General features: G+C 46.9%; 1 protein-coding gene across 1 annotated transcript in view; it reads left to right on the top strand.

The window, feature by feature from the left end:
• The window catches only part of LOC148044278 (teneurin-4-like), a 214,938-nt gene that overhangs the window by 34,293 nt on the left and 159,798 nt on the right, over positions 1–20,847 (top strand). The window contains exon 2 of the mRNA XM_087721015.1: positions 2,668–2,751. The gene's annotated coding sequence lies outside the window, so the exon portion shown is untranslated. The remainder of the gene's footprint in view (positions 1–2,667; positions 2,752–20,847) is intronic.

Raw genomic sequence — 20,847 nt, 5'->3', positions numbered from 1 at the left:
GAAAGAAAGAAGAGCTGGGAAGGAAGGCAGAAAGAAAGAAAGATAAGAAAGAGGGAGGGAAGTAAGGAGGGAGGGAGACAGAAAGAAAGAGAGAGAGGGAAGGAAGGAAAGCAGAAAGAAAGAAATGAAAGAAAGAGAGAGGGAAGGAGAGAGGGAGACAAAGAGAGAAGGAAGGGAGAAAGAAAGAAGGAAATGAAAAGAAGAAATGAAAGAGAGAGAGAGATGGGAAGAAAGGAAGGGTGGGAGGAAGGAAGGCAGAAAGAAAGAAATGAAAGAAAGAAGGAGAGAGGGGAAGGTAGGAAGGAAGGAAGGAAGGAAGGAAGGAAGGAAGGAAGGAAGGTTTTTTTCGCTCACATTCAGTGCCAAACCAGCCCAGTGATGGGATTGTTCCATGCCACAACTCAGCTGTTTTCCTACCACTTTGCACTTGTTGTAAAGCTTGTAAAACACAGATTGTGTAGCTTAGAAATGAATTTGCTTTCTGAAGTTTTTGTTTACTCTGCCATTTCTACGCAAGGAGCTGCATGTGATCTGAAAATTATTTCATAAGTTCCTCCAGGCTAAACACACTGAGAAACGTTATTTTAGTGGGTCATGTCTTTATTTTCATCCAATCTTAATCCCAATAAAGTTATTAGTTTTATTTTGGGGTGGGTGGGCAGTGGAACCCACAAAATCACTTATTTTAGAGAGGGTTGCAATAACACTTTTAAAATCCCCTGGAATAGTTCAGCCGATAAGCCTATCCATTGGTGTTTTATTGAACAATGGTTTTACAAAAAAAAAACAGTATAATGTTGTGTATGAACCTGGCCTAAATATCAGCTTTCCTGGATGTTTTTTTTCTTTTTTTAAATCAGCAGCTTAGTCAGAATTGCTCTCAATTAAACAAGACGTGTGAAGATTGCCTTGCCTTTTCCAATTTCTATTTAAATACAAGTTTCAAATCAGTTTTTTCCCCACTCTCAGTTACGTAAGTCATGTTGTCACAATTGTGTTGATTTTTCTAGTCCACGTGGAGAAAAGAGGTGTTATGTTTATGCTTCTAAGAACAAGAATTGACTTTTACAGTCGATATTAAGCATTATCATAATGTGTTTATTAAGCTCTGCTATTTCCATACCCATGTCCAGCAGTACAATGTAAAAAATATGTGGAGACTCTAGAAAGAGTGCAGAGAAGAGCAACAAAGATGATTAGGGGACTGGAGGCTAAAACATATGAAGAACGGTTGCAGGAACTGGGTAGATCTAGTTTAATAGAAAGAAGGACCAGGGGAGACATGATAGCAGTCTTCCAATATCTCAGGGGTTGCCACAAAGAAGAGGGAGTCAAGCTATTCTCCAAGGCACCTGAGGGCAGAACAAGAAGCAATGGGTGGAAACTAATCAAGGAGAGAAGCAACTTAGAACTGAGGAGAAATTTCCTGACAGTTAGAACAATTAACCAGTGGAACAACTTGCCTCCAGAAGTTGTGAATGCCCAACACTGGAAGTCTTTAAGAAGATGTTGGATAACCATTTGTCTGGAACAGTATAGGGTTTCCTGCCTAGGTAGAGGGTTGGACTAGAAGACCTCCAAGATCCCTTCCAACTCTGCTATTGTATTGTATTGTATTGTATTGTATTGTATTGTATTGTATTGTATTGTATTGTATTGTATTGTATTGTATTGTAAGGACTAGGGGAGATATGACAGCAGTCTTCCAATATCTCAGGGGCTGCCACAAAGAAGAGGGAATCAAGCTATTCTCCAAGGCACCTGAGGGCAGAACAAGAAGCAATGGGTGGAAACTAATCAAGGAGAGAAGCAACTTAGAACTGAGGAGAAATTCCCTGACAGTGAGAACAATTAACCAGTGGAACAACTTGCCTCCAGAAGTTGTGAATGCCCAACACTGGAAGTCTTTAAGAAGATGTTGGATAGCCATTTGTCTGGAACAGTATAGGGTTTCCTGCCAAGGCAGGGGGTTGGACTAGAAGACCTCCAAGGTCCCTTTCAACTCTGCTATTGTATTGTATTGTAAAAACTAGGGGAGACATGATAGCAATGTTCCAATATCTCAGGGGTTGCCACAAAGAAGAGGGAGTCAAAATATTCTCCAAGGCACCTGAGGGCAGAACAAGAAGCAATGGGTGGAAACTAATCAAGGAGAGAAGCAACTTAGAACTGAGGAGAAATTTCCTGACAGTTAGAACAATTAATTAGTGGAAACAACTTGTCTCCAGAAGTTGTGAATGCCCCAACACTGGAAGTCTTTAAGAAGATGTTGGATAGCCATTTCTCTGAAACGGTATAGGGTTTCCTGCCTAGGCAGGGGGTTGGACTAGAAGACCTCCAAGATCCCAAATGTGGGGGTCATGTGTGCATGGGCAGGGGGCGAGATGTACAGGGAGGATCACATGTGCATTGCATTATGGGTGCTTTTGGCACACGGTGACAAAAAGGTTAGCCATCCCTGATTTAGACTTTATCTGGAGTCGCTTTGGAGAGCAAGACACTGGCATATTTAAAAAAAAAACTCACTTAATAACCATCTCACTTAGCAACAGAAATTTATGGGGGGCAAGTCGAAGGCCGATTATTTTTTCTTGTTGTTATTATATTATTCCGTATTTCTTAAAAAAAGAAGGGCTGGCGCTTATTCAGTTATTCTTTTCTCCACAGGTAAAGTGGAAGTAGAACACATCCAGGACAAGGCTGCCTACTTCAAGCACCATTTGATGGATTACTCTTAGATACTTCCAACAGGTACCTTACACCTCACTCCAGATATTAATGTTGTTCTAGAACAGCGGTCACCAACTGGTGGTGTTGTGTAGACCCCAGGTGGTCCATGAGAAAGTGTTGATGGTCCATAGAAAAATTATTTGCATTTTTTATATTGCACTAAATCAGGGGTCCTCAAACTACGGCCGCTGGGCTGGATACGTGCAATGAACGCTTGTGTTGCTGCAGAGAGTCTCCCCCTTTCGGGGTCCGCTTGTTGGGGTCGGAGGGAGGGCAGAAATTCTGATGTGGGGTCTGCTTCCGCCTCCTGGTGGGGGGCTTTGGGCGAAGGCTGGAGGGAAGTGCTGCTAGTGGTTGAGGGCCTCGTTCGAGTGGGACTTCATCATGGCCTGGAACTGGCTGACCATCTCAGCCCGCTGAGCCTCCAGGCGTTGGTACCTGGCCTTGCCCTCCCGCAGGTCTTCCTCTGCTTGGAAAACCTATGCTCCTAGTCCTCAGTGAGATGCTTCTGCTGAGCCTCCTTCTTGGCCAGATCCAATTTGGACTGAGCTGTTTTGCCAACTCTTTCTCCTGGTGGCTGCTTAGCTCCAGCAACTGCTTCCTGTAGGGGCCCTAAGGAGCCCGGGCGGGCAGGCAAAGAGGGGCTGGGAGGGGAGGGGCAAGTAGAGGCTGGTGAGGCACCCCTTGACATGAGAGTACTTGAGAGACCGCCTGCTGCCAATTACCTCCCAAAGACCCGTTAGATCACACAGGGTCGGCCTCCTCCGGGTTCCGTCCACCAGCCAATGCCACCTGGCTACCACCCGGGGGAGGGCCTTCTCTGTGGCAGCTCTGGCCCTTTGGAACGAATTCCCCGCGGAGATTCGGACCCTCACCTCTCTCCAGGCCTTCCGGAAAGCCGTCAAAACCTGGCTGTGCCGGCAGGCCTGGGGTTGATGAGTTCCCCTCCCCTCTCGACTTGTATGGCTGTATGATTCTTGTTTATTTTAATCACGTGTATTGTGTTCTATGTTTCCTTTCCCCCTTTGAGTTGTTCGCCGCCCTGAGTCCCTCCCGGAGAAGGGCGGCATACAAATAAACTAAATCTGAATCTGAATCTGAGTGACCTCAAGTTGGCCACACCCACCCAGTCACATGATCACCTAGCCACACCCACCCAGCCGGTCATTAGGCAGATTACTGGTCCGCGGGATTTAAAATTATGAATTGAGTGATCCCGGAGGTCCGAAAGATTAGCGACCCCTGTTCTAGAACTCAATTTCATTGAGGGCCACATCAGGACTGTGGTTGATCTCAGGGGCGCCGTTCACATGTGGCTGACTAGGTCGCTGTGTCTGATGAGGTGGGCATGGCCAACTTGATGTTCCTCCCCAAACTGCCGGCAGGCCGGCCCCATGGGCTGGATCCAACCACATCGCAGGCTGTATCTGCCCCGTAGGCCGTGAGTTCGACACCCCTGTTCTAGAAGGCATTTGAGGCAGCTGTTCGTACTGCCTCACTAGGAATCCTTATTGGGATTTTGTAATTCGGCTTTGCGGAATTCTCTTGGCAAGAGATGGGATCCCAGGAGCTACCAGCCACAAGCGAGGAGCTGCTGAGCTCTGCGTAATGACGATGTTGTACATCTGTCGGCTGTTGTAAGATGCAGGCGTTAAGACCCTCCGTGCTTCTTTGCCTCTCATTGAGGATCAGAGTAAACATCTGTCCTTTCTCTGGCTGACGGCAGTATTAACATCTGTAAAAAAAAATTTCCCCTCCTGCACGGTCTTTTTCAAGAGGCAACTAGGCTGTCTTTGTTTTTCCTTGAAGGCGTTTCGCTTCTCGTCCCAGAAGCTTCTTCGGTTCTGAGTGAACGGTGGGGAATGGAAGGATTTATATTCTCTGCAATCCTCTGGTTCGTTGGGACTCTCTCTGAGAGTCACTGAGGCCGCTTGGAGGTTTACCTGTGCCCCTTGGGTCATCAGAATAGTGCAATTGAGTGTGGACCCTTCTTATGCGGTGCAGCTTTCAACATTTCTGAACTTCAACTCCCAGAATTCCCCGGAAAGTCTCCTTCCTGTCAGTCTCCTTCCTTCCAATGAGCCGCAGTTGCGCAGTGGTTAGAGTGCGGTACTGCAGGCTACTTCTGCTGACTGCCGGCTGCCTGCAATTTTGCAGTTCGAATCTCACCAGGCTCAAGGTTGACTCAGCCTTCCGTCCTTCCGAGGTTGGTAAAATAAGGACCCAGATTGTTGGGGGACAATAGGATGACTCTGTAAACTGCTTAGAGAGGGGCTGTAAAGCACTGTGAAGCGGAATATAAGTCTAAGGGCTATTGATTGCTATTCCTTCTTCCTGGCTCAAAAATGTAGTTTAGATATGAGAAACTTTCTTTGCTCTGCTTTGAGATAGACCAGGATGGGCAAGCCATGGGCGCAACATTGGCAGGTCCTTGCACCCCACGAACGGATGAGTGGAAGTCATCCAGGTAGTCCTTGACTTACAACCATTTGTTTAGTGTCCATTCGAAGTTACAACAGCACAGGAAAAAAAGTGTTTTATGTCCGTTTTAACCACCGTTGCAGCATTCCCACGGTCACATGATCCAAATTGAGACACTTGGCAAACTCCGTATTTAGGACGGCCGACAGTGTCCCGGGTTCATGTGATCCCCTTTTGCGACCTTGCTTGCTTGCTATCGGCTGCCATAGTAATGGGGAGGGCGGGGGCTTAAAAGCGTGCTGGTGGAGACCTCTCGAAAGAGGGTTTTTTGTTCTTACTGTTTTCTGCACGTGCTGAAGGCTCGTGCTTGGGTTTGGTTTATGACCGCGACGTCATAAACGCGCCCACAACAACGCGCCGACAAAACCGCGCCCACAAAAGCACGATTTAAGTTAAGGTAAGGATTAGGCTCAGGGTTAGGTTCAGGGTTAGGTTTAGGGTTAGGATTAGGGTTAGGGTTAGGGTTATTAGGTTGTTACTACTTGTTTGTTGAAGGTGTGCTTTTGTCGGCGCGCTGTCGGCGTGCTTCTGCGCTCATTCATCGGCGCGATTTCAACCTCGTGGTTTTCTCGGCGCGGTTTCGTCGGCGCGCTTTTGTCGAGCGCGCATTTGTCGATGAACCCCTTGACCAAACCCAAACCCAAAGGTCAACCATCTCTCTATACCAGCTAAATGAGGCCACCTGAAGATGCACCCCACATGACACCCTTGGGGGTTGGAGATTGGACATTGAGCCGGGATAACTGGAGGGGAAGGATTTGGGTAAACATTTGATATGTACAAGTTCGCGCTTTTTCGCCTCAGATCTTGCTTCACTTTCGCTGTTGCCATTTCATATCCATTCGAAGTACCTTTTCCCTAAATAAATGGATGTTGAATGAGGCACGCCGGACAGTCGATGGGGAGGACCCGATTCGCTTAACAACCCCGTGATGCTAACTTTACAGCTGCAGTGATTCACCGAACGACTGCCGGCGAGAACGGCTGTAAAACGGAGCAAAGCTCACTTAATAAATGTCTCCCTCCTCCACAAAAATTTTGGGCTCGACTGTGATCGTAGGTCGAGGACTACCTGCATCTCATGTGTGCGCATGTGTGCACCAGTAGTGGGTTCCAGATCCCGTTGCAACCAGTACGCTACGAGGGCGTCCTCATCGGGCATGTGCGCCACCCCCCAGCAACACTCAGCTGCTCGGTGGAGGACACGCAGGCGCAGCATGCTGTGCATGCATGCGCAATTGGCCCGTTTGCATCAAAAATAGCAATAGCAATAGCAGTTAGACTTATATACCGCTTCATAGGGCTTTCAGCCCTCTCTAAGCGGTTTACAGAGTCAGCGTATTGCCCCCAACAACAATCCGGGTCCTCATTTTACCCACCTCGGAAGGATGGAAGGCTGAGTCAACCCTGAGCCGGTGAGATTTGAACAGCCGAACTGCAGATCTGCAGTCAGCTGAAGTAGCCTGCAGTGCTACATTTAACCACTGCGCCACTTCGGCTCTAAAAAGCAGTAAGGAGGGTGGGCGGGCCGGCAGGCCAAACTAGCCACTGTTCCAGTATGGTGGCCGCTGCTCCCATCATTGGTGCACACATACAGACCCTCCTCCATCCTATTCGATGCCTGGACTGCCATTATCCCTGCATCTTTTTCCCTGCCAACTTTTTTAATATAGTGAAAATAAATAGACGATACTTTCCCCCCCCACCTAGCCAAGAATTGATAGAGGTGATTGATGCCGAGATAGATTTCCAGCTATTATGGCTGTTTGGATTGGGAGGGGGGGCTGTGGGGGAGAGAAGAAAGATAAAAAGTTGAACGTAAGTGAAGGCAATGCAACATCTCAAGTCAACTACATCTGTCACCCAATATTAATGAAAAGTGGCCCAATAGTTATCCGAGTACGCGATCTGCTACAAAATACTGTTTTTCCACCTGCCTCTCTTTGCAGATAATAACGTGCTTTGGTGCTACAGAACCGTCCCTCCGAAGAGAATCTCGGTATTTTGACAAATGTTAGTGAATTAAATTGGAAAATAACTGAGTATTACTAGCCCGAGGTAGTAAATGACAATTGTGAGACCCTGGATGTTAGTAACGTCATCCGCGTTGGAAGGACGGCGAACATCTGAACGGGCTGCCTCAGTGGTGGGATTCAAATAATTTAACAACAGGTTCGCTGCCCTAATGACTGGGTGGGTGGGTGTGGGTGTGATGGGCGTGGCCAGGGGTGTGTGACAGGCAGCACTCGGCCTTCTGCACGCCCCTGGGAGTTGAAATGGGCCACAGGGGGCGCCTTCCCCCGTGCCCCGTTTTGGGCCTAGTAGGACTCCCTGCAGACTCCTGGGAGCAAAAACGGGGCACGAGGGGACTCCTGGAAGGGGCGGGGCCAGCCAGCAATTTAACAACCGGTTCGCCCGAACTAATCTGAACCGGCTGAATCCCACCACTGGGCTGCCTCCAACTGGGTACTTCCTAGATAAATTGGATTACATGTCCCATGGTTCCCAAGCAGCACAGCTGCGCTGAGTGAAGCTCACATGTCTTGTAGTCAAACCATTTTGGAGACTTGAGAGACCGCCTGCTGCCAATTACCTCCCAAAGACCCATTAGATCACACAGGGTTGGCCTCCTCCGGGTTCCGTCTACTAGCCAATGCCACCTGGCTACTACCCGGGGGAGGGCCTTCTCTGTGGCAGCTCCGGCCCTCTGGAACGAACTCCCCGCAGGGATTCGGACCCTCACCTCTCTCCAGGCCTTCTGAAAAGCCGTCAAAACCTGGCTTTGCCGGCAGGCCTGGGGTTGATGAGTTCCCCTCCCCTCTCGACTTGTGTGGTTGCGTGATTCTTGCTTATTTTAATTATCTGTATTCTGTTCTATGTTCCCCTTTTCCCCTTTTGAGTTGTTCGCCGCCCTGAGTCCCTCCCGGAGAAGGGCGGCATACAAATAATAAAATTCAATTCAATTCAATAAAATTCAATTCAATTCAATTCGACTTCATCCGGGATAAGCTCACAAAGAACCGCTGGAGATCAGAAATGGCATTAATACCAAAAAAATCAGACTTTGGGTGCATACTCCTGGCTGACCACAAGGGGTCAGAATAATTCTGTTTTTCAATATTTGCTGCCATCTAGTGGCCTGATCTGATAGTCCTATAGATAAACCGAGCCTCTGTGTGTACAGATAGTAGTCCTTCACTTAACAAGCGCAATTGGGATCAGAATTTTCATTGTTAAGGGGATCACACCCAACCCTACATTTAGCAACCAATCAAAAATGACAAAGGCTTTGGAAAAGGTGACTTACGATCGATCCTCGCACTTGTGACCATTGTACCATCTCCATGTCGAGTTCAAAATTCAGCCCCTTGGAGACCTGTGTCTATTTATGGTGACATCCAGGGTCAAATAACATTGTTTGTGACTTTCCCTGCTGGCTTTTGACAAGTAAGGTCAATGGAGGAAGCTGGATTTGGTTAACAACCATTGATTCACTTACCAACTGCAGGGTTGCGCTGAAGAAACCCAAAGGTGCTTTTTCCAGAGGCAAGTGGACTTTCTTGTTTTTGAAGACGTTTTGCTTCTCATCCAAGAAGCTTCTTCAGTTCTAACTGAATGGTACCGAACGGAAGGATTTATATTCCTTGCAGTCATCTGGTCGTTAATACTCTCACTGAGAGTTATTGGGGTGACTTGGAGGCCAAGACGTTTCCATGCCCATCTGCAGCACTCAGGTGACCCTGAGAAGATGGGAGGAAACCTCCAAGTGGCCTCAACGTCTCTCTAAAAGGATGCAAATGACTGCAAGGAATATAAATCCTTCCGTTCCCTCGTCGAGTCAGAGCTAAAGAAGCTTCTTGGATGAGAAGTGAAATGTCTTCAAGGAAAAACATAAAAAAGCAATCCAATTGCCTCTTGAAAAAAGCAATAGCAATAGCAGTAGACTTATATACCGCTTCATAGGCCTTTCAGGCCTCTCTAAGCGGTTTACAGAGAGTCAGCATATTGCCCCCAACAATCTGGGTCCTCATTTTACCCACCTCGAAAGGATGGAAGGCTGAGTCAACCCTGAGCCGGTGAGATTTGAACCACTGACCTGCTGATCTAGCAGTAGCCTGCAGTGCTGCATTTAACCACTGCGCCACCTTGGCTCTTTGGGACAACCATGACCTGGATGACCGAGAATCTCCATAGTCACAAAAAGAGATAATAAAATTAGCAAAAAGAGATAATAAAAGTGGGCACAATTCACTTAAGAATGCCTTCCTTAGCAACGGAAATTCACCCGAACTGTGGTTGTACGTCAAGGACCACCCATCTTGACGATCTTCTGCCTGAATTTTCTTTCTTGTGGCTGCTGTACAACATCGTTTTATCACTGGATATGCCAGGAATCAAACTGAGACATTTTTCTGCATGTAAAGTTAGGCCTGTAACCAGTGGTGGGATTCAGGCGGTTCGCACTTCTTCGCGAGAACCGGTTGTTAAATTTCTGAGCAGTTCCGTGAACCGGTTGTTGGAAGAAATCATTAGGGCAGAGAACGGGTTGTTAAATTATTTGATTCCCACCACTGCCTGCAACCCCTGTCCATTAAGGTTAAATCCTAATTAAACGTGAGTTAATAATACACACGGCTTTTTAAAGGCTAAATTAACTGGCTTGCAGAGATCTGAAGCATTGTGGGGGCGGCTTTTTAAACACTTTTTTAAAAAATGGTTGAACGATAAGAACAGGGACCTCAGATCTGAACTCCTTCCACCGAGAGCAACCGGGGGCTTTGCCCTGTCAAGTTTTTGCAACTCGGCAGCCACAATATCCTGGCAGAGAGTAAATAGCCACAGATTGGATCCTTGGGCGCCTGCTGAGCCGCACGGGGGAGAGAGACAAGGCTTACGTACCCGGGGAGCAATTCAGACAGCCTTCCTTCCCCTAGTTCAACGCCTGTGTTTTGGACCCGGCCCAGCATTGAAATTTGATTTAATTTGCACTTTTCTAATTAGACAGTAACGGATGGGAAGTGGGTGGCGAGGGTAAGGTGGCGAGACTTCCAAGTTCGCAGGGCAGCCAAAACAACAGGAATGGGAGGCGATGCGGCGATTGGGTTTGAATATTCATGTGCCCCTGCTTGCCGGCGCAAGGTGCGTGAAGGCCCGCGGAGGTTAGCGCAAGTGTGAACCCAGCGTGGCTCTAGAATGTTTGCATCTGCCATTCTCCCTTAATTAATTCCTTTTCCCGGTAAGGTAATGATGAACGAATCTTTGTTTATTTGGAGCTGATTCCGTTGACGAAAATGTAATCCGGATAGAATATTTGGTGGGGGAATGGAAAAGCAGGGCGCTTTCCACGTGGCGGAATTTTTTTATATTTTGCAACCTGGGTTACCGGTGCTAAAATTGTGTTTTATGCTCGGTTCAGTGAGAGAAAGGGTATTGAAATAAATCAATAACAAAGAAGGGGAAACGTGCATGCGGATCAGCTGTTCAGCGCTTCTCGTGTTCGCTCTCCAATGGATGGGCACAGTGGAAGGGCTGTGCCAGTCCCTGCATCGACGAATCAGTGCCCCAAGCACTAACCAGGATAAGTGCCATCTCTTCAGCAGGGAGGACAAGCATTCAGTAGAGGCTAGTTACATGCATCGTATTAGGCCCGTGTTTCTTAACCTGGACAATTTTAAGATAGGTGGACTTCAACTCCTAGAATTCCCCACCCACGATTTCCACTCCATTCAGCCGAACCGGTGCGAACCGGCTAAATACCACCTCTGTTCAAACACATTTATCTCGCTCAACAAAGTCACGATAAACATTGTTCCATGGATCTATTATCCAACTGAGTTGCTGGAAAACCACAAATGTGTCCTGGAATTCCCCACCCACAATTCCCACTAGCAGTTCAGCCGAACCGGTCCGAATCGGCTGAATACCACCTCTGAACAGCTTGCCTCCAGAAGTTGTAAATGCCCCAACACTGGAAGTCTTTAAGAAGATGTTGGGTAGCCATTTGTCTGGAGCGATATAGGGTTTCCTGCCTAGGCAGGGGGTTGGACTAGAAGACCTCCAAGGTCCCTTCCAACTCTGCTATTTTATTGTATTGTAGTGTTCAAACACATTTATCTCACATTTATCTCGCTCAGCAAAATCACGATAAACATTGTTCCACGGATCTATTTCTCAACTGAGTTGCTGAAAAAAAACCACAAATGTGTCCTGTGTGTTCCCCCCGCCTGGGGTACCGCTACACACAACTGTTGCTCATTGTCATTTCTTTCTCTCTTTCCTTCAGAATTCTGCCAAATGCTTTCCCTGGGAACATTTGATTATCATCTCCCCCGTAGTTTTTGCATTCAGACTTGCTCCTTTTCTCTTTGTGTAGGGCAACAATTGTCACATTCTTCCATTCATCAGGCACACACGTAGCCTTCGCACACATTAAACAATCCACTTAGCCATTTCCTAAGCAAACAGTATCCAGATTTCCACAGTCCTCTGCTTGGACCATCTGTACGATTTCTTAAGATTCTTGCAGCATTTATAATTTGCTTTCTTTTTTTTTGTCTTGGGTGTTCACATATTTCTTATTCCTTTCTTTATCGCTACCATTCTTGTTCAGGTATCTGAAATATTCCTCCCAGCATCTCCTCAATTTAAATTTATCCCAGTCATTTAAGTACAGGTAATCAATCAATCAATCAGAATAAAGCTGGAAGGGACCTTGGAGGTCTAACCCCCTGCTTAAGCCGGAGACCCTATACGCCTGATGGCCAACCACAGGTGGCACGCAGAGCCCTCTCTGCGGACATGCAAGCCGTCATCCCATCTCAGGTAATAGCAATAGCAGTAGACTTATATACCGCTTCATAGGGCTTTCAGCCCTCTCTAAGCGGTTTACAGAGAGTCAGCATATTGCCCCCACAGTCTGGGTCCTCATTTTACCCACCTCGGAAGGATGGAAGGCTGAGTCAACCCTGAGCTGGTGAGATTTGAACCGCTGAACTGCTGATCTAGCAGTAGCCTGCAGTGCTGCATTTAACCACTGCGCCACCTTGGCTCATCGTGCATGGTGTACACCTCCTGCTGGCCAGCTGATTTTTGGGTCTCTGCCATTCTGGTTACTTTTGTGAGTTTGCTTTTGGGGCGAAAGGACTAATGAAAGGAATTGTGGTGGCACAGTGGTTAGAATGCAATCATCATCATCTTTATTTAACCCCATAATCCCTTGTGTGGTGGAGTCTGGGCAACTGAATGGAGCTAGCAGGGTGTTTTAATAGCCAGTTGCCCTACCTGTTGCCAATGAGGAGTTTTGTTCAGCAGACATATTCTCAGTGTGCCCAGAGAGAGAAACATCTGTCTCTACCTAGAATCAAACTGACAACCTCCTGACTGTGAGATGAGAGCCCTACCTCTAGGCCACCACACCACTCCGATGGTTAGAATGCAGTATTGCAGGTTAACTCTTTCCACAGCCTGGAATTTAATCCTGATGGGACTCAAGGTTGACTCAACCCTTCCATCTTTCCAAGGTCGGTAAAAACGAGGACCCAGATTGTAAGGGGCAAGATGCTGACCCTCTAAATTTCTTAGAGAGGGCTGCAAAGCACCACGAAGCGGAATGTAGGTCTTATTGCTAATTTTAAGAAATGTGCATGGGACAACCAGTTTCGCCACCTGAGCAACTTTTCAGACACAATGACTTATGAGTGTGAGGCAGGGCACATATGGGAGATGCTTGTGCATGGGAGCTCACCCGTGCATGTGTGAGGGGTAGGGAAAAGCATGGGGGTTGTGGCATTCCCCCCCCATGCCCCGTTTTTGGTTCTAGGAGGCTTCAAATGGGGCATGGGGGCGGTTGCACACACATGTGTGGGGGTGGGGGGAGTGTGTGGGAGTCACACACCAGGGGTGGGTTCCTGCCAGTTCTAAGCTCTTCTATAGAAGAGGTTCCACAAATCTACCGTGCCATTTAGAACCGGTTCCAGCTCCCTCCCCCCGCCCGTCCGCACATCATCAAGATGAAGAGCGAGAGGAGGAATTCTGGGAGTTGAAGTCCACAAGTCTTAAAGCTGTCAAGTTTGAACACCCCTGGGGTTTTTTTCCTAAAAAAACCTTCTTAGCTTCTCCTTGCTAAGCTAACTTTAAACAATTTAAATCATTCCTGATTTTAAGCATAGGCTATCTGGAATTTCTTAGTCCCGTATTTGTTTTGTATATAGTCAATCCATTTTTTCCAGTCTCGTTTATATCTCTCATTTGAGTGATCTTTAAGATATGCCGATATTTTAGCCATCTCGGCTAATTTCGTAACTTTCAATGTCCATTCTTGAGTTGTAGGCAAGTCTTCCTTCTTTCCAGTATTGCGCCACCAACAGTCTTGCTGCCGTTGTGACTTGGAAGAGTCACTAAATGTAAATCGTTGTAAGTCGCCAACTGCCTGTGCTTTTAACTTTTAATTCTGCAATATAGTATTCACTTTGTGGGAGAATCACTGCTTCTTCACCAAACTATTAACTGAACTTCTCATTGAAATCGCTCCGTATTTCCCGCATTCTTCATCTTCATTGTGCTGTGCTTTTTCTTTAACTCATTCTTCGCAACCGTTTTTTTTTTCCTCTTCACATTATACGGCATTATATCGTTTTTCATTCTCTTACACGTATTTTTTCTCCTTTCGTTTTCATTTCGTCCTTTCATCAGATATTTTTCTTCATAACTCCCCATTCTCTTTCCTTACGTTCATAGTTATTCATTCTGTTGAGAGAGATTCTGTGGTTGGAAGAGGGGGGAAAAAAGCCTATTTAAACCCCCAAATTCCCTATTTCAATGAATATCTTAATGCCAACTCTGTTTTTTTGCATACACCCAATCTTTTTTTTTTTGGTTTTGTTTTTGAGATAGACTTGAAGTTTCGTGGATTCAATTGGAACGAGATCTCTGCAGTAATCCAAAAACTCAGTTGGATTCGGAGCCAAGCGGTTATTTTTCTGAGCTTTGGATTCTCATGTATGAAGTTTAAATAATTGCATCCTGATCTATGAGTCTTATAAAAAGGAAAATGTGGAGCTATAATTAATTCTCTGCATAAGCTGCTTAATAACGGAAGGGGTTTTTTTCCCCCCCTCCCAAGTAAACAAGAGTGTTCATGCAAAAAATCATTTAAATAGCCCTGTGCTTACAAAAATATGTGGATACATAAGGTAATATCGGATGTGGTGGCTCAGTGGCTAAAACGCTGAGCTTGTCGATCAGAAAGGTCAGCAGTTCGGTGGTTCGAATCCCTAGCGCCGCGTAACGGAGGGAGCTCCCGTGACTTGTCCCAGCTTCTGCCAACCTAGCAGTTCGAAAGCACGTTAAAAATGCAAGTAGGAAAATAGGAACCACCTTTGGTGGGAAGGGAACAGCGTTCCGTGCGCCTTTGGTGTTGAGTCATTCCGGCCACATGACCACGGAGACGTCTTCGGACAGCGCTGGCTCTTCGGCTTTGTAACGGGGATGAGCACTGCCCCCTAGAGTCAGGAACAACTAGCATATGTGCGAGGGGAACCTTTACCTCTAATGTAATATTGTTGCATGTTTTTTTTGTAGCTTGTGATGAATAACAGAACCTATTGCTCTATTAAGTACAGGTTAAGTCCTTGATTTACCACCATTCATTCAGTGACTATTCGAAGTTACAACAGCACTTATCACCATCGTGGTGACCAAAACTGAATGCCGTATTCCAAGTGTGGCCTTACCAAGGCCTTATAAAGTGGTATTAACCCTTCACGGGATCTTGATTCTATCCCTCTGTTGATGCAGCCTAGAACTGTGTTGGCTTTTTTGGCAGCTGCTGCACGCGTCTGGCTCATACCGTGTTTCCCCAAAAATAAGACATGCCCTGCTAATAAGGCCACTCGGGCTTTTCAGAGCATGCGCCATAACAAGCCCTCCCCTGAAAATAAGCCCGCCCCCAACTATTTAAGCGCATTCGCAACCGGTCCCCGCCATTACCACTCTACCACCTACTGGTACAGCTTGCGGGGCAAAAAGAGGGCTCGACACAAAAACAGCGGGAGGCGAAGCAAACTGCTTCCATCCCCTGCCCTTCCCTCCCGTACCCACCGCTAAAACAGCGGCAGGCAAAGCAATGCGATCACCCCCTCCCGCCTGTTCCTTCTCGCGCAAAAAAAAACCACCGCCCACCCCAATGGTAAAGGCAGCCTGCCTGGTTCCCTTTCCCGCCGTCCCTTTAGTGAGGAGTGGCAGGTGGAAGGGGGGAGAAGCGATATGCGCGTCCTAGCGCTACCAGAGACTGACCGCTCCGCTGCGTTCCTCGCCCTTTCGCCTCGCTTCTCCCCTCCCACCTGCCACCCCTCGCTAAAGGGACGGCGGGGAAGGGAACCAGGCACCCTGCCTTTACCATTGGGGCGAGGTGGGAGGTGTTGGGCCGCGAGGCGCGCCTCTTACCTTTCCAGCTCCGCGCATTTCTCGCCGTTGTGTTCAGGGACGCCCCTGGTTAAAAAAAAAACCTTCTCGCGGATTCAAGAAGTGTGATTGAACTTGCGAGAAGGGTGTTTTTTTTTTTAACCAGCGGCTTTTCTGAACACAATGGCGAGGAAGACGACGGAGCTAGAAAGGTACGAGGCGCGCCTCGCTTCTCCCCTGCCGCATAAAATAATGTCCCTCCCCCCCATGATAAGCCCAAGACCATATTTTGTGAGGCAAAAGAAAATAAGACCCTGTCTTATTTTCGGGGAAACGCGGTATTTAAGCGGTTGTCCACTAGGACTCCAAGATCCCTCTCACAGTTACTGCTATTGAGCAAGGTACCACCTATACTGTCCCTGTGCATTTCATTTTCTACATTTTGTAAATGTAGAACCTTCCTTAATAAGTGATTCATTCAGCTACGTAAATTTTGAACACAATTTTGGCTGTAAGTCGAGGACTACCTGTAATCCAAGGTGGCGCAGTGGTTAAATGCAGCACTGCAGGCTACTTCAGCTGACTGCAGTTCTGCAGTTCAGCTGTTCAAATCCCACCGGCTCAGGGTTGACTCAGCCTTCCATCCTTCCGAGGTGGGTAAAATGAGGACCCGGATTGTTGTTGGGGGCAATATGCTGACTCTGTAAACCGCTTAGAGAGGGCTGAAAGCCCTATGAAGCGGTATATAAGTCTAACTGCTATTGCTATTGCTAATCTGACAGTGTCTGCTGATTAGAACAACTCCCGAAGGTGTTCGCTATATGTAGGCCTGGGCTGCATCCAGAAAGAGTTGCACGAGATTATTTTAAAATGAGTGTTTTGCTTGTAAGGGTACTATTTTCTTTTAAAAAAATGTTTTGGACATAGATGAGCGCGCGCGCGCGAAATCTGTTAAAAAGTAGTGTAAGTATTAGAGTCGCTGCCAGCTGAATATTTATTAATAATTTAGGCAATTCTCTTCCAGCATTCGAAATGCTGAATTTATCTGAAAGGCAGATCTTTTCGTGTTTAAGATTTTCCAGGAAGATTAAATACCAAGACAAATCTCATGTTTTCATTACTGCAAATCTAAGATGACCTTCACATTTTTTTACGGTCAATTGTTTAGGGGAAAGGTTGGTCTTCCTTTCGTGTAAACACAAGTTTTATCTGTAAATTCTGAAATCACTTTTAGAATGCATAAGATGTTGTATCTCTACTTTTCTGAGTGATGAAAATCCTAGAGATAACAATATCTGTGAATGCTTCCCCCCACCCCCAAAAAAGATGCAAATATTCTGATGTTATAATTGCCTAACAATTCCACATGTCTCCATCTGACACCTTCATTGCATTTAGGCACTGATACTTTAAGCCAGTGTTTCTCAACCTTGGCAACTTGAAGACGTCTGGACTTCAACTCCCAGAATTCCCCAGCCAGCGAATGCTGGCTGGGGAATTCTGGGAGTTGAAGTCCAGACGTCTTCAAGTTGCCAAGGTTGAGAAACACTGCTTTAAGCTTTCGTAACTAAGGTGAGGCTAGAACTTCCCGTCGCCTGCTGATTGGCTGAAAGTCACCCAGCCAGCTTTCATGCCTAAGGCGGGACTAGAACTCACTGTCTCTTAGTGATTGGCCGAAAATCATTTACTGGCTTTCATGCCTAAAGCGGGACTAGAACTCACCATCTCTTAGTGATTGGCCGAAAGTCATTTACTGGCTTTCATGCCTAAGGCGGGACTAAAACTCACCGTCTCTTAGTGATTGGCCGAAAGTCATTTACTGGCTTTCATGCCTAAGGCGGGACTAGAACTCACCATCTCTTAGTGATTGGCCGAAAGTCATTCACGCGCTTTCATGCCTAAGGTGAGACTAGAACTCACCGTCTCTTAGTGATTGGGCGAAAGTCATTCACGAGCTTTCATGCCTAAGGTGGGACTAGAACTCACCGTCTCTCAGTGATTGGCCAAAAGTCATTTACTGGCTTTCATGCCTAAGGCGGGACTAGAACTCACCGTCTCTTAGTGATTGGCTGAAAGTCATTTACTGGCTTTCATGCCTAAGGCGGGACTAGAACTCACCGTCTCTTAGTGATTGGCTGAAAGTCATTTACTGGCTTTCATGCCTAAGGCGGGACTAGAACTCACCGTCTCTTAGTGATTGGCCGAAAGTCATTCATGAGCTTTCATGCCTAAGGCGGGATTAGAACTCAGCGTCTCTTAGTGATTGGCCGAAAGTCATTTACTGGCTTTCATGCCTAAGGCGGGACTAGAATTCACCATCTCCTGGTGATTGGACCAAAGTCACCCAGTTGGCTTACATGCTTAAAGTGGGACTACAACTCACCGTCCCATGCTGATTGGCCCAAACTCATGGACTGGCTTTCATGCTTAAAGCGGAACTAGAACTCACCGTCTCCTGGTGATCGGCACATGGGGGGCGCAAACGGCCTGTTTTAGCCACCAGAGGCACCGCAAGCCGATCCTTTGCTATTTCCAGGCCGATTCCGTGGGCCGGATTTAAGCACCCTGCGAGCCGGATCCGGCCCGCGGGCCTTGACTTTGTCACTCCTTCTCTATAAGCAATTCCTGCACCCTGTGCAAGCATTTCGATCCCGCATCAAAGAATCAGGCCTTGGTGATGTCGCCGCGCAACCAAACAAGCTGTGATAGCAATAGCAGTTAGACTTATATACCGCTTCATAGGGCTTTCAGCCCTCTCTAAGCGGTTTACAGAGTCAGCATATTGCCCCCAACAACAATCCGGGTCCTCATTTTACCCACCTCGGAAGGATGGAAGGCTGAGTCAACCCTGAGCCCGTGAGATTTGAACAGCCGAACTGCAGAAGTGCGGTCAGCTGAAGTAGCCTGCAGTGCTGCATTTAACCACTGCGCCACCTCGGCTCTAAATCTGTCCCTTTGCCGTGATTTGCAAAATTAGCAAAGCTATCTGGAGACCTGAGCCTAGGGGGCGCCCTTGGGAAGGACCCCTCTCCCAAACCAACAAAGAAAAAATAAAATCCAATGGGGCTACTCCGAATCTTCTCTGAGAAAAAAGCTTTTGATGAAGTGACCATCGCCCGTCATTATCAGAAAAAGGAAAAGCCCAAACCTGCAGCCGCAATACATTTGGAAAGCATTAGCTTAGTGGAAGCCTGTCTTTAAGCCACAAATTGCATTTTTCCCCCCACTCCTTTGTTTTAGTCCTCTTGTCACTTATCTGTCCCCGCTTTCTTTCCCTTTAAAAGCCAGAGTTTTAAAAGATCATTACTTTCCAGAAGAAAAAAAAACAGATTCTCTGATCAACAAAGGCATCTTTTCAGCAGTAATCTGGGAAACGACTTGGAAAGGGAAGAGTGGGAGGGGAAGGGGGGGAGGGTCTTTTAATTAAATCCCGCTTTGTTTTAGATAGATAGATAGATATATATAAATATGGATGGATTAGTTGCTTCTTTATTTTTTCTTTTCAATTCTACGGCCCCGCCTAGGCTGCTTTCTGAGCCTAATGCCAATTAAGAGGCAAATAAAGGATATGCAAAATGGGAGAGAACACGCTGAAGCTGGAATCGGTCTTTTTGTGTCTTAACACAATAGAGCTTTTAGCTCAGGATGATGGGGGGGGTTTCTTTCTGAAGGGCTGTGGTGGGGTGGCGGGACTCAAACTGAGTAACGAGAAGACAATCGGGGAGTTGTCTCCAATTCCCAACAGCCGACACACACAGACCCCCCCGAAAGAACCTTTGTGGGATTTCCACAGCGGTTATCTGACGTCGGTCGCTAGAAGGGACACAGTCGGGGGTTGTGTGTTACTTCGGGGCCAAGGGGAGGGGTGTGCATCCTCCGTGTGGGGTTTGCCAATCGGAATAGGAGAAATGGGCTGGGGAAGGAAGTCACAGATCAAAAAAATGAGCCGGGCGTTTCCGATACGGTGTCCCTCCGTCCCAAAATAGCAAGCCTAGGCTGAATTGAAGAGGTAGGATTCTGCCGGTTCGGACCGGTTCGTCCGAACTGGTAGCAGAAATCACGGGTGGTCCTGCCCACCCATCCCGGCTCTATGGTATCCCATTCCGGCACTTTTTTTTTTTTAGCCAAAGCGCATGCGTGCGGGCTCACATTTGCAAACTGATAGGGAAGTTAAGTGAATACCATCCCTGGCTTAATACTTTTTGTTAAATGTTACTAGGGCCAGGTTACATACAGCATTCAAAAATTGAAAAATTATGGGAGGGAATGTAAGAGTAGGAAAGAGGGGAGGAATGGGAAGAAGAGGGGAAGGGTAAAGGGGAGGAAGGGGAAGGAGAGAAGGGAAAGGAGAGGAGGAAGGAAGGAAGGAAGGAAGGAAGGAGAGAAGAAAGAGAAGGAAGGGGGTAGGAAGGAGGGAGGGAAGGAAGGAGGGAAGGAAGGAGGGAAGAAAGGAGGGAAGGAAGGAGGGAGGGAAGGAGAGAAGAAAGGAGGGAAGGAAGGAGGGAATGTAGGAGAGAAGAAAGGAGGGAAGGAAGGAAGGAGGGAGGGAAGGAAGGAGGGAAGGAGAGAAGAAAGGAGGAAGGAGGGAGGGAAGGAAGGAGAGTAGGAGAGAAAAAACGAGGGAAGGAAAGAGGGAGGGAGGGAAGAAGAAGTAGGACCGTTGTAAGATAAGATGGATCTATGGGATGGTAAGAAAGCAATCTTCAAGTATATTGTCAACTGTAGGGAAAAAATTGTTATAAATACATATTATTAATAACAGTTATGAGATCATATAATTGTGAATGTATATATGAAATTGATAAAATAAAAAATTGAAAAAAATTTGAAAAATTATATTTATGTATGTATGTCTGTGTGTGTGTGTGTGTGTGTGTGTGTGCGTCCGTGTGTGTGTATTGATTTAGAGCAGCAAAGAGAGCCAGTGTGGTGTAGAGCCAAGAAACCAGGAGACTGTGAGTTCTAGTTCTGCCTTAGGCCTGAAAGCCACCTGGGTGACATTGGCCCAATCACCAGGGGATTATGAGTTCTAGCCCTTTCTTAGTCGTGAAAATCAGCTGGGTGACATTGGCCCAATCACCAGGGGATTGTAAATTCTAGCCCTTTCTTAGTCGTGAAAATCAGCTGGGTGATGTTGGGCCAATCACCAGGGGATTGTGAGTTCTAGTTCCTTCTTAGGCCTAAAAACCAGCTGGGTGATTTTCACCCAATCACCAAGACACTGTGAATTCTAGT

Source organism: Thamnophis sirtalis, unplaced genomic scaffold, assembly GCF_051295495.1.
Source record: "Thamnophis sirtalis isolate CommonGarterSnake01/CBP01778 unplaced genomic scaffold, rThaSir2_p1.2 scaffold_8, whole genome shotgun sequence".
Lineage (NCBI taxonomy): Eukaryota > Metazoa > Chordata > Lepidosauria > Squamata > Natricidae > Thamnophis > Thamnophis sirtalis.
Note: the sequence above shows the minus strand (reverse complement) of the source record. Positions and strands in the feature narration are given on the sequence as shown.